A 14,808-nucleotide genomic window follows, 5' to 3' on the forward strand; every position below is an offset into this window, starting at 1 on the left:
TCCCAAAGGGGAGAGGAGGAGCAGAACACCTCTGCTGGTTTCTCCTCTGAAATGGAGACTTTGCAACGTCAGCCACCGTGCCATTGTTGGACAACAATATGTGTCTCAGAGGCAAGGAAAAGTTCCCACACTCAGTGCTCACCAGACGCCTGGCTGGTGAGCACTGGTCTCCCATTACTCCTGGGTTCCTTGTTTCTTTTTCCTCTCTCTTTGTTATGTCATCTATTCATGACTGGGGCAAGATGCCATGCTATTCTTTCTCAATTCTGGATCAGTCTGTTATTAACTATTCTCCTTGGGTGCCCTATTCATGAAAACCTAACCACCCCCAGTTGCAGTAGGTGAATTCCGTGGAAAAGTGCAAGGCACATTTTTCCTGCTTGGTTTGTGCTTTTCCTGTGATTCAGCCATCTTCAGAGGGAGCTCTTCATCATATTACACTACTATGGCCTGTGTCTGCGGGTCCAAGGAGGCTAAGCCCAGTCCAAATTTTGTGGACGTTCTTAGGGAATATGAAAGCTAAGTTACAGCAAAGTGAGTCTGTGTGGTGGGTTTGCCTGGTCAATCTGTGGTTTTAAGAGACCTAAAAATCGAACTGTTCTCATGGTAACAGCAAGCTGGTAGAGGTTAAACATTTGTTCCTCAGGTCACTTTAGGTTAAATTTTAATTCTACTCCAGGTGTATCCCCCAACCCTCCCTCCCCCAATTCTAACTTTCCTAGGATACTCTGATTTCTGGGTATCAGTTTCTCTACTCAATAAGCAGGGCTCAGAATAACAACCAACCTGATAAAAATATGTTGTTTTGTATAGATTTTCCTCAACATATGATGGGGTTATATCCTGATAAACCCATTGTAAGTTGAAAATATAAGTCAAAAATGCAATTAATACACTTAACCTACCAAACATAATAGCTTAGCCTAGCCTACCTTAAACATGTACAGAACACTTATATTAGTTTATAATTGGGCAAACTAACACAAAGCCTACATAGTCCTATGCTGAAGTGTTGAATAGCTCGTGTAGTTAAATACTGAACTGAAAGTGAAAAACAGAATGGCTGTATGAGTACAGAATGGTTGTAAGTGTATTGGTTGTTTACCCTCTTGATTGTGTGGCTGCCGTGGGGCTCCAGCCCACTGCCACTGCCCAGCATCATGAGAGATTATCATAGAGCATATCACTAGCTTAGGAAAAGATCAAAATTCAAAATTTGAAGTATGGTTTTTACTGAATGTGTATTGCTTTCACACCATAGTAAGGTTGAAAAATTTTAGGTTGACCCATTGTAAGTTTGGGACTGTCTGTATTGTGCTTTTAGCTATTTTTAGAAGGGAACTGAATCCACGCAGAGCATCCTTTCACCTGCAGGGGTTAATTGAAGGATGTTGGAAAGTGGGACTCTAATTCATTTAACATGTGCTTGACCCATTTTCCTGAGGAGTTGTATACTTTTCCCCCCTTAGTTTAGGAGTTAGTTATATGTGTATGTATATATGTGCTGTGTGTGTGTGAGTGTGTGTGTATGTGTGCATATGAAACAACTGAACTGAGTTCTGAAATGTCTTTGTCAAATCATCAGATAAAGTGGAAATAGCACAATATTATGATTAAGGGCATCGAATCTGGGGCGTTGGAGCCAGAACGACCTGGATTCAAACTCTTGCTGCACATTTGCATACTTTTGATTTGGATGAAGTTCCTTTTCCTTTCAGACCCTTGGTTTCCTTACATGCAAAATAAAAGTTATTAATAATATCAACCTCATAGGGTGAGCATGAGGGTTGAACAATGTGTAGGTATATAGAAATATGTAAAATGCTTAGTATAGTTCTGATATATGGTAAGTGTTCAGTAACTATTAGCTGTAATTATTCACACAATGCACAGTACCATAGAATCAGAGATAAAATAGAATTGGATATTTTCTAATATATCTCCTTCTATTTAGAATTTCATTGGTGCTTCCTCTCTCTGCCTAACTGCACATATTCCCCCAAACAAACTTCTCCCAGATACAATATGTTCATGGTAGCCCTTTGAAGGAAATCTCATTGTTACTTGGTGGTCTTTTGGGGTCCCACAGGCGTTATTTTTCTAAAGGACCTCAGATCATACTTCCATATTTTTCCTCTCAGTGCAAGCTGTTTCTGAGGATGTAGAAAGGGCATAAGTTATTATGTGGAATTTACTGTCTCCATTCATCCTTGTAAATGAATAAAATCAACCTAAAATGCACATTATGGACACTAGGGAGAGAAAAAGAAGCATGGAAGTGGGTGAAGAGGAAAAGGAACGTGGAAATGGTGTTTTACCAGTTGGAACTGAGTTTGGCTACAGGTAACAAATTTCAAATAATGGCAGCTCAAAGAAGATAAAGCTTTATTTATCTCCTGTGGAAAAGTTCTGAGGGGGCGCCCGCGTGACTCAGTTGGTTGAGCATCTGATTTCGGCTCAGGTAATGATCTCACGCTTCATGTGTTCAAGCCCTACATCGGGCTCTCCGCTGTCAGGACAGAGCCTGCTTCAGATCTGCTGCCCCCACCCCGCCCCCACACCTCCCCTACTTGTGCTCTCTCTTTCTCAAAAATAAACATTAAGAAAAAAAGTTCTGAGGAAAGTGGCCTGAGGTCAGTATGGCACTTCCTGGTCTTCTGGGACTGGACTCTTCTGTATTTCCTCTCTATCATCCTTGGTGTGTGACTTTTGGCCATAAACTCCCTTTATGGTCCATGATGGCTACTTTAGTCTTCATGTACATATTCTTGGAGACATGATAAAATAGATAAAATAAAGGATGCCCGGTTAAGTTGAATTATAGGTAAATGTCATTTTGTAAGTTATGTCCCAAACTTCATAAGATATACTAATACCAAAAACTTATTTGTTGTTTATCTGAAATTTAAATTTAACTAGATATCCTGTATTTTTATTTGCTAAATCTGTCAACCTATCACATTTTAGGTAGAAAGAGGCAAGAAAGAGGGAGGCCAAAGATCCCAGGGTTGTTCTTCCCAGTTGAGTGAGTTTCTTTTATAAATTTCCACTTACATCTCTTGGTCACCCTTAGCTGTAAGGGAGAATGAATGTTAGTAAAGAAGGAGAGAATGCATATTGAATAGACTACCAGAAGATTTTACCACTGGTGGAAATTTATTCCAGTGTTTTTCAGGTAGGCGTCAGAATCTCGCAGCATTTTAAACACTTTCTTAACCGGGGGACATCTTAGCATCTTCCCTTCAACTTCTCTGCTTCTTTTGACCAGCCTAGCAGTGTTAGAAGTTCCAAAATAAGAGCCTGAGGACATTGTTCATCTTTCCAGAAGACTGCTTCAGATTCTTTTTGTATAGATCCTTTTTGTAAGATAGGATTCTATTTAAAACAACAACAACAACAATATCAACACACACGTTAAAGATTTTTAGGAATGTCTCTAACTTTTCAGTAAAGAATACGTATGGTTTGGGGCTCTGTGCTGAGTATTGATCTATTCTATGTAGTTTCACCTTCACAGTATCTCCTGAGACATAAATTTAAAACATAAAAAACACCCTTAAAATAGTTTAAAATAGGCCAACAGGCTTCAATCCAACAAAATATAAGAATTGGACTTTTCAATCTACCATACTTCGTATTCTCTCATTTTGGTCATAATAAGAATTAATTTATTGTTAAAAATCAAAGGAACTTTTTTGAAGTTCAGCGCAGAGCCCAATGTGGGGCTCAAACTCACAAAACCGTGAGATCACGACCTGAGCCGAAACCAAGAGCCAGAAGCTTAACTAATTGAGCCACCCAGGCACCCCTAAATAATCATCTTCTTAAAGAATTCTGGCAATTCTCTTCAGATCCAGAGCTGATGTAGTAGTTTGGCAGTGAGAAATCCACATGACAGGTTTGATGTTGGATTATATCATACATTGGTTAGAACTGGGCAGCAGTAATGGCATAAGGGCAGCCTAGTTGCACTCCTTGATAAGCGATGGTCCAGCAACAAAAACATGTAAATTGGGTCTGGCAGGAGGATAGTGGGGCTGGTAGATGTGAAAGACACTGTCTGGTGGTAAAGCTAAGCAGACAGTCCGCCTGAAGCATTGCTCTAAGACTAGCTAGAAAAACAAACCCAGGTACTTGCCCAGGTATTTGAGCATGCAAGTTGGAATAAAAGAGAGATGAAGCCTCTTAGAGGTTCAAGATCCATAGTAGAGTGACAAGGGCTTTTTATATCGCTCATTCAGCCTTTCCTGTGTGTAGAAAGATGCAGTTAAGAGCACTGTGCTGGTTTGGATGAGGGCCAAGGAGACACAGCATTGTAGTAAGAAATTGGGTGATTCCTATTTTCTGGGGACTCAGTCCCAGGACTTTGAGTGCAAAATTGGTACAGTCCTGGCCACCCTATGAAGAAAGAGCGTGTTTGTGAAGTTACAGGTGGACTTTGGGCCCGGTGGGCCTGTGCAGTGAAGAATCATCAGTTATCAGAGTTGATAGTATCCTCAGAGGCTGGCCATATAGGCAGACATTTTAACTCAATTTAGATCTCTTTAGGCTCTCCCCAACTGGCAGTCTCTTCGTGAATACTTCTGGGTGGTTTCACTTTCTAGGTATTGTCATGCTACTGGAGAATTTTTTAAAATGAAAGGTTACAGTTTTTTGTTCTCTTTTATTTTGATCAAGGAACAAAAGAACTTCATATACATTTCAGTCCCAGAATAACTAAGCTTCTACTCATTGTGTTATAATTACTTAAATATCAACATTAGAGCAGAGATGCATGAGAAGGATGACAGGATTTAAAGCCAGACGATCTGAGTTTGAGACTCACCTCTGTCATGCATGAATTCTTTGACCATGCCACATTAGGAGGCTCAGGTTAAGTGACCTGGTCAATCTGGCAAAGCATTGCATTGCAATGCAAAGCATTGCAACCAATGACCTAAAATCCATGCCCCACCCCCCCCCCCAAAGCAAGCCCAAACTCTGATTTCGTCAGAGTTCCTTGCCTTCCAAACTAATTCCTTAGGTTTTGGCTAACATAGCGCTAATGTTAAAACAGAAATCTGGGGGTCCTACTGATACTCTTCAGGCTATCATGACACCAAAGAATTTAAAGAGGCCCATATCTTGATGACATATCTTTTTAGCTAAAAAATGTGCATATTATTATTTTGCATGTGCAGCCCAGACTGTAACTTCTTAGTTCGCTTTAACTGCAGTCCCATGACTGACACAGATGTTATTGCTCCCCAATTACAGTGTTTTCTGCTTGGAGGCATCTTGTCTTGTGTAATATATCATGAGCCAGAGCCCCAGTGCTAAACATTAGTTAGAAATTTATGATCGTACCTTCTGAGGCAGAGAGGGCAGCCATAGCTCACTTTGGACTTGGAAAAGCACTCCAGGTTTTCCCTCAGCTCTTTTTTTCCCCCCCTCTCTTTTCTTTTTCTGCATTTGCTCATTACTATATCTTTTCAATTGAGGGATGGCCTGGATCCTGCCATGTAAATCAAAGAAGAGAGGGCCTGACTCAGCCGCTTGGCCTGGGTCACCTGGAACCCATTATGATACAGGATCATAAACACCTCCATTTTCCCTTCAGAGAGAGACCAGACCCACTGAAGTTAAGCTACCTGCATAAGAGTTGAGTGCGATCAGCTGTACTTAATCTTTAAATGTCCAACACGCTGATAACCTTTGGTTTGCTTTGATAACTACAGAATAAATTCTCACTGCATCGGATACCGGCACTCTGGTTTCTATTCAAGGCTGTGGTGCAGATGTCATGGAATCTTGGGCTGGACAGCAGTCCTTGGAGATCTCTGGGGCCAGTTACTGGCTTTCAGGCACTTAATTTCTAAGCCTCCCTCTGCCAACACTAAATTTCCTCAGGGAATGACACAGTGTTTGTGCATTACCAAGCTTTAGGTCCTATACAGGGTGAAAAACATTTGGAGGTGGGAGAAAGGGGATACAAAGAAACATCCATCAAATTCAAAGCTTTATGACACGGTGTGACAGAGGGAACACTAATCTGAGTTTCGAGCATCTTGGGTTTGAATCCAACTCTTCTCTTCTTGCCCTGTCTCACTTTTGAGCTGTGTGATTTGGGGAAAATGGTGTTAACTCTTTGGGCCTTAGTTTTTCTCCTCTGTAAAGTGGATGGGAATGGTTAGTGCTTCTCAAATTTTCACATATATATGAATCACTTGGGGATCTTCTAGATATCCTGTGAGGATTAAATTAGTTAATACATATAAAGCTGTTAGAAGAATGGCTGGCTCATAACACTCTATAAGTATTAATTTTATTATTATTTAACATATATTGTATTTATATAAATATTATATATTTATTCTCGTAATATAATGAGAACTTCCCCATGTCATTCAAAACCACTTCAGAAATATAACCTTATCTAGACTTTGAAATATCCTCTTGTAGGACTCTAATAATTTATTTATCCATTTTTTAATTTTTCTCTGTTATAATGCTATTCTGAAAATCTATGTATGTGATTTTTTGCCCATAGACATGTTCTTACAGGTAACATGGAGTGAAACTAACAGGCTTCACTAAGGTCCAAGCTAAAAATCATTGGAGGTGGTGGAATTAACTTCAATTTCATTGCAATTTGGCAAACATGTATTGCATACTTCAGGTGGGTCAGGCACTCTCCTGGGTGTTAGGCACAGAGTGGAAAACAAGACAGGTATGAGCCCTGTCCTCAAGGATTTTATACTCTAGCAGCAAAATCAGACAACAAAGCATGATGAATGTTAGGGAAAGTAGACGGAGCACATAAGGGTGCCTAATTCAGGAGAAAAGGCCCTTTAACTGGAGTCTGTATGGATAAGGAGGAGGTATCCAGAGAAGAGGAAGGGCAAGAGCTGAGAGAATAGGAGGTAGAGATAACTATTTATATTCTTCTGTTTATATCCTAATGGTTTATTTATGAAGCTGTTGGCTACTGTCTTAATTTGAATCTGTTAGAACATCAAAACTCTTTGTTGAGTCTATCAAAACAATTAATTGTATGTCTTATTTTGTTCCTCCTTGAGCTTAAGCTAATGAAAGTGTAAATACTGTTAGTAATAGACTAAAAGTCTCTAATGGGGCAATTAAATAGATCAGGCATTTAAATACTTAGAACCAACTGTTGACCGTGTCACTGTCTAGTGAAATGATGACTATAATAGACACTAGTGGCAACATATATGTACCTTCAAAACTATAGTAATAATGTGATTTAATTTTAAAGGTTAAAAAATAACTATGATGAAAAGTTTTATAAATAATAATTTATTGAGCTTTTGCCTTAGACAATCAAGTAGCTTAGTCAGGCATGACAGTTTGTATTATATTTGATTCCAGTACTGTCTTGTCACTACAGTGATATAGTTATCAGGACTTTGAAACTTGGTAGAAATCTATTCCTCATTTATTGGGATAAATCCTAGCTGTTGAAGATCTCAGTTTTATGGGATTATAAATGCTTCATAGTTTTTTTACTCTTGTCAATTGGAAGGTTGACTCAAACTGATACATTTATAATCACCAAAATTATATAAAAAATGCAGATTCAGTGTTCTCTGTGCTTATGCACACCCCTTTGAAGGTATATTTCTGGAATTCAGGAATATTTGAGGCTATAATTTGTTATTGATCATAGCTTGTGTTGGAATTGGAAGTGGGTAGAAGGGTTTGTGTCTGTTTTCTCCTCATCCTGAATCATTTACTCAACAAGCCCTCAACGTAGACATTTCTGTCATCACCTCTCAGGAAATTAATATCAAATGCATCTAAGAACTACCATAAATTCTTATTATTGGGCTAAAATAATCTTAATTTATATTAATCTTTATCATAATTCTTTATGCAAATAGTTTCACTCTGAATTTACATTTATAGCCCATAGATATAAATTTCCTACAGGTAATAGAAAGTTATATGGTAACAGGAAGTTATTGTGGAGGTATTGTGAAATAGTAAAACTGCATGGATTTTGAAGTCATACAGACAGACCTCAGTTCAATTATGGCTCCACTGCTTATGAATTATGCAATCTTGAGGTAAATAAAAAATCCTGTTGTGTCAGTTTCTTCATATATAAAATGGATATTTGTATGTGTATGCACATATGTGGATGTCTGTCTACACAAATATAGGTAGATGTTTTTCTAAATTAGCAATTAAACTCTATGTAAAGTAACTAAAAGTATTATTAGAACAATTAGACTGCAGTCTGATACCTAGAAGAATATACAAGCTTGAAATTAGAAGACTTTGAAATCTGTAAGTGAAAATATGAGTAATACTGTGTTGGCTAAATTTCAGTGATTTAATAATCAAGACAAACTACAAATTAACTAGTGCTATAATTGAGACCAAATTTGCCTAGCTTGTTTTATTATAGTCCCTTCTCTCTTTGATATCTAAAGATGAAGTCCCTTTCTCTGATTCCATTCCTCTGCAATAAAGCTCCTTATTCAACTGACTTCCCTGTGTTTCCAGCATGATTTTGTAATGGTCATCCTAGTCCTTTCTGTGTTTTAGGACCTTCCTTTGCTTCCCCACCTTCATGCAGATTACTGTTTTTAGGGAGCTTCTAGTCTAATGGAGAAGAAGGACGTTAAAGTAATTATCATAAAGTGAGATGAGTGTTATATGAAATTTACAGGGTGCTGTAACAACAGAAAGTGGGGGAACCTAATAGGGCATTTCTGAGAAATGCCATTTATTCATTCAACAAATATTGGGTGAACGCTTAGTATGGAACAGACATGTATTAGACCTGGTTGGATATTTAAAGGAAACATAACAGACATAGTTTGTAAAAATGATGTTTAGGTTGGAACCTGAAGAATGAATAGGAAATAACTATGTGACAGGAAGTAGGAGAGGAGGGCTGTTTTTAGGAGATAGCTGGAGGGCTGAGTGATGGTTTAATGTAGGGTAAGAGCAAGTGAGCTGAGTCCATAATAGCTCTGGCTTTCTGTCTTGGGTAGCTGGGTAGATGGGAGTGCTGTTTATTGAAATGATAAATATGGCACAAAAACAGACACATAGACCAATGGAATAGAATAGAAACCCCAGAACTAGACCCACAAACATATGGCCAACTCATCTTTGACAAAGCAGGAAAGAACATCCAATGGAAAAAAGACAGCCTCTTTAACAAATGGTGCTGGGAGAACTGGACAGCAACATGCAGAAGGTTGAAACTAGACCACTTTCTCACACCATTCACAAAAATAAACTCAAAATGGATAAAGGACCTGAATGTGAGACAGGAAACCATCAAAACCTTAGAGGAGAAAGCAGGAAAAGACCTCTCTGACCTCAGCCGTAGCAATCTCTTACTCGACACATCCCCAAAGGCAAGGGAATTAAAAGCAAAAGTGAATTACTGGGATCTTATGAAGATAAAAAGCTTCTGCGCAGCAAAGGAAACAACCAACAAAACTAAAAGGCAACCAACAGAATGGGAAAAGATATTTGCAAATGACATATCGGACAAAGGGCTAGTATCCAAAATCTATAAAGAGCTCACCAAACTCCACACCCGAAAAACAAATAACCCAGTGAAGAAATGGGCAGAAAACACGAATAGACACTTCTCTAAAGAAGACATCCGGATGGCCAACAGGCACATGAAAAGATGTTCAACGTCGCTCCTTATCAGGGAAATACAAATCAAAACCACACTCAGGTATCACCTCACGCCAGTCAGAGTGGCCAAAATGAACAAATCAGGAGACTATAGATGCTGGAGAGGATGTGGAGAAACGGGAACCCTCTTGCACTGTTGGTGGGAATGCAAATTGGTGCAGCCACTCTGGAAAGCAGTGTGGAGGTTCCTCAGAAAATTAAAAATAGACCTACCCTATGACCCAGCAATAGCACTGCTAGGAATTTACCCAAGGGATACAGGAGTACTGATGCATAGGGGCACTTGTACCCCAATGTTCATAGCAGCACTCTCAACAATAGCGAAATTATGGAAACAGCCTAAATGTCCATCAACTGATGAATGGATAAAGAAATTGTGGTTTATATACACAATGGAGTACTACATGGCAATGAGAAAGAACGAAATATGGCCCTTTGTAGCAACGTGGATGGAACTGGAGAGTGTGATGCTAAGTGAAATAAGCCATACAGAGAAAGACAGATACCATATGTTTTCACTCTTATGTGGATCCTGAGAAACTTAACAGGAACCCATGGGGGAGGGGAAGGAAAAAAAAAAAAAAGAGGTTAGAGTGGGAGAGAGCCAAAGCATAAGAGACTGTTAAAAACTGAGAACAAACTGAGGGTTGATGGGGGTGGGAGGGAGGAGAGGGTGGGTGATGGGTATTGAGGAGGGCACCTTTTGGGATGAGCACTGGGTGTTGTATGGAAACCAATTTGACAATAAATTTCATATAAAAAAATAAAAAAAATAAAAATGTTATAATTGTATAGTTAAAAAAAATGAAATGATAAATAGCAGGCTTAGGGAGTGAAGGGTTAGAGATACATTCATTTATTTATTTCATTATTACTTATTGACTGTATCCTGTGTACCAGGCCCTGTTTTAGTATTAGGAATACAATAATGAACAAAAGGGACCAAAATTCTTGCTGTGATGTAGTCTATAATCTAGTGCAGGGAAATAGACAATAAATAAAATATATAGTATGTCATGTATTTATAAGTGTTACAAAGAGAAAGATATCAGGAAAAGTGGGCAAGAAGTGCTAGGGCAGGGGGTGGGTTACAGTTTTATATAGGATTTTCAGGGAAAGCCTTATGAGGAGGTGATAGTTGGTTAAAGTCTTTAAGGATGAAAGTAAGAAAGCAAGTGCTTATATCTGGAGGAAGAATAGACAAAAGAAAAGCAAGTGCAAAGGCCCTGTGGTTGGAGCATGTCTGGTCGGTACAGCTAGAGTGGTCTGAGTAAGGGAGAGAGTAGTAGGAGACATGGTCACAGAAGTGAAAGAATGGAGACAGGTTATGTAGGGCTTTGTAAGCCATTGTAATGCTTTAGGTTTTTACACAGAGCAGGATGTGCAGACATTGAAGGGTTTTGTGTAGATGACATCTGATACATATTTTAGAAATATCACTTTGTCCCAAGTGCCTCAGTTGTTCAGTCAGTTAAGCGTCTGACTTTTGCTCAGGTCACGATCTCATGGTTCGTAAGTTAGAGCCGTACATTGGGCCGTCTGCTGATGGCATAGAGCCTGCTTCTGATCCTCTGTCCCCCTCCCCCTGCCTCTCCCCTGCTTGCTGTCACTCTCTCTCTCTCTCAAAAATAAATAAAGATTTAAAAAAATCTAAAAAATATAGAAATATCACTTTGACCAGGTCAAACTTTGGACAGACATGTTGAGTTTGAAGACTCATGGGCCATCCCAGTGGGTTATTGATGAGACCATCTGGGAGAGTGTACCAAAGGTAAGGCACAGCAGTCCTGGGATGATGCCTTGAGGGGTTTGGGAGAAGAGGAGTCTGTGACTGAGATGGCAGAAGGTAGGAGGAATCTCATCAGACAGTGGTGTCAGGGGGCCCAGGGAAGAGCCCTGAGAAGCATGGGGGTAATCAGTACCCAGAACATGCTAAGAGGTCACACAAGGACATAAAAGGGTCCATCAGATGGGGAACTTGAAGACCTTGGTAAAATCAGGTTCAATGGAGAGGCGATGGAGATGATGGAAGAGGAAGGTAAAGGAATTGATAAAGGAGCACTATGTCTCCAAATTTGGCTGTGACGGGGAGCAGAAGATAGGGTAGCAGCTGAAGGAAGGGGTTTTATAAGATGGAAAGGACTCAAGTATGATTAATGTTGATAAAAAGAAGCTATCACTGAGGAGAAGACAGGGGGAGTGATAGAGGACATGAGATTCTCAAGAAGGTAGGTGGGAGGGAGTGCATGGGATCCGAAGTAGGGTAGAGGCATTCAGTTTAGAAGGAAGAAGGGACACTTGAGGGGATCACAAAGGGATGGAAGAGGGGCTGCCACTTGGTGAGAATGGGAAGTGTTGGTAATATTTTACCCACATACATAATTGTCTCATATACATGGGGTGGCATGCTTTTATGGTGGGTCGAACATGAGAAGTGGGTGGCAGCTACTGAGGCTACTGACCACCACATGATAGAGATAGCAGTTACTCTATCCTTGTTTCCCAGGAGCCCAAGAAGTTGGACCTATTCTTGAGTGTGCCTTTTTAAAAAAATTTTGTATTTGTTTTTGAGGTATAGTTGACATGCCACATTATGTTAGTTTCTGGTGTACAACAGAATGATTTAACAATTCTATAATTACTCACTACTCATCACAATAAGTGTAGTTACCATCTGTCACCATAATGTCGTACAACATTATTACAGTATTATTGACTATATTCCCTATGCTGCACTTTTCATCTCCATGACTTAATTATTTTATAACTGGAAGTTTGTGCCTGTAACTCCCCTTCACCTATTCACGCATCCTCCCACCCCTGTCCCCTCTGGCAACCACCAGTTTTTTTTCTGTATTTATGAGTCTGTTTCTGTTTTTTGTTTGTTTTTTAGATTCCACATAGAAGTAAAATCATACGGTATTTGTCTTTGTGTGATTAATTTCACTTAGCATATGCCCCCTAGGTCCATCCATGTTGTTACAAATGGTAAGATTTCATTCTTTTTGATGGTGGAGTAATATTCCATTGTGTGTGTGTGTGTGTGTGTGTGTGTGTGTGTGTGTGTGTATAAAACATATACATATATATACACACACACACTGCATTTTCTTTATCCATTCATCCATCAGTGGACACTTGTTTCCATATCTTGGCTATTGTAAGCAGTGCTGCAAAAAAATAGGGGTGCATGTATCTTTTCAAATTAGTGTTTTCATTTTCTTTAGGTAAATACCCAGTAGTGGGATTACTGGATCATACAGTATTTCTATTTTTAATTTTTTGAGGAACATCCATACTGGTTTTTTTTTTTTTGCACCAATTTACATTCTCACCAACAGTGTACAAGGTTTCTCTTTTCTCTATATCCTCACTAACACTTCTTATCTTTTTAATACTACCCATTCTAACTGGTGTGAGGTGATAACCTCATTGTGGTTTTGATTTGCATTTCCCTGATGATTACTGATGTTGAGCATCTTTTCACACATCTACTGGCCATCTTTATGTCTTCTTTGGAAAAATGTTCATTCAGGTTCTCTACCCATTTTTAATTGGATTATTTGCTTTTTTTGGTGATGAGTTGTATAAGTTCTTTATATATTTTGAATATTAACTCCTTATCAGATATTTCATTTGCAAATATTTTCTCCCATTCACTAGGTTGCTTTTTCACTTTGTTGATGGTTCCCTTTGCTGTGAAAAAGCTTTTTATTTTGGTGTTGTCCTAAAATTTAATTTTGCTTTTGTTTCCCTTAACTGAGAAGACATAGCCACAAATATGTTGCTAAGGCCAATGTCCAGGAGATTTCCTGCTTATGTTTTCTTTAAGGAGTTTTATGGTTTCAGGTCTCACATTTAGGTCTTTAATCTATTTTGAATTTATTGTTGTGTATGGTGTAAGAAAGTAGTCTCTTTTCATTCTTTTGCATGTAGCTGTGTACTTTTCCCAACACCATTTATTGAAGAGACTGTCCTTTCCCGTTGTATATTCTTGCCTCTTTGGTTGTAGTTTAATTGACCATATAGATATGGGTTTATTTCTGCACTCTCTGTCCTGTTCCATTGATCTATATGTCTATTTTTGTGCCAATACCATACTATTTTGATTACTACAGCTTTGTAGTGTATCTTGAGATCTGGGATTGTGATACTTCCAGCTTTGTTCTTTTTTCTCAAGATTGCTTTGGCTATTGTTTTTTTTTTTGTTTTGTTTTTTGTTTTTGTTTGTTTTTTGTAGTTCCACACAAATTTTAGGATTATTTGTTCTAGTTCTGTGAAAAATGCCCTTGATATTTTGATAAGGATTGCATTGAATCTATAGATTGCTTTGGGTAGCATGGACATTTTAAAAATATTAATTCCTCCAAACCATGATCATGGAATATCTTCCATTTGTTTGTGTCATCCTCAGTTTCTTTTTATCAATGGCTTATAGTTTTATTATACAGGGCTTTCTCCTCCTTGGTTAATTTTATTCCTAGGTCTCTTAATCTTTTTGGTGCAATTGTAAATGGGATTTTCTTAATTTCTCTTTCTGCTACTTTATTGCTAGTGTATAGAAATGCAACAGATTTCTGTGTGAGTGTGCTTTCTTTTTGCTTGCAGAGTATTAGTTGACCATCTGACAGGAAATGGCCTAATATGGAAAGAAAAATCATTTTCATCTCATCATCTTGTACTGTTATTTCAGTTCAGTTCAGTTATATTTTGCAATAGTATTCTTGCAAGGATTCATATTACATGCTTTAAAAACTTCTATTAAACAATATTTTTCACAGAATTTTGATTAACTTTGGAAACTTATGACTAATTTGTTAGTTATGATTCAGCCAAATGGAATTTTCCTAATTCTCTCTAAAACCCACTCAAAATGAATGTAGCTTAGCAGACTACAATATATCCCCCCCACCCCTCTTTTGCTTCAGAAGGCTCACTTCAACAGGTGTAGATAAGAAGAAATCTAAACTTAAATGTAAACTTGCCTTTAGTTAATTCAGAGTGTTATCAAATATTTTATTGTTTTTCTTTTTTTTAATGTTTATTTATTTATTTTTGAGAGAGAGGGAGAGAGGGCATGCGAGTGTAAGCAGGGGAGGGGCAGAGAGAGAGAGACAAGAGGGAGAATCCAAAGCAGGC

Source organism: Lynx rufus, unplaced genomic scaffold, assembly GCF_022079265.1.
Source record: "Lynx rufus isolate CCGP_SWC_20201006 ecotype Redwood Valley unplaced genomic scaffold, mLynRuf1.p SCAF_22, whole genome shotgun sequence".
NCBI lineage: Eukaryota > Metazoa > Chordata > Mammalia > Carnivora > Felidae > Lynx > Lynx rufus.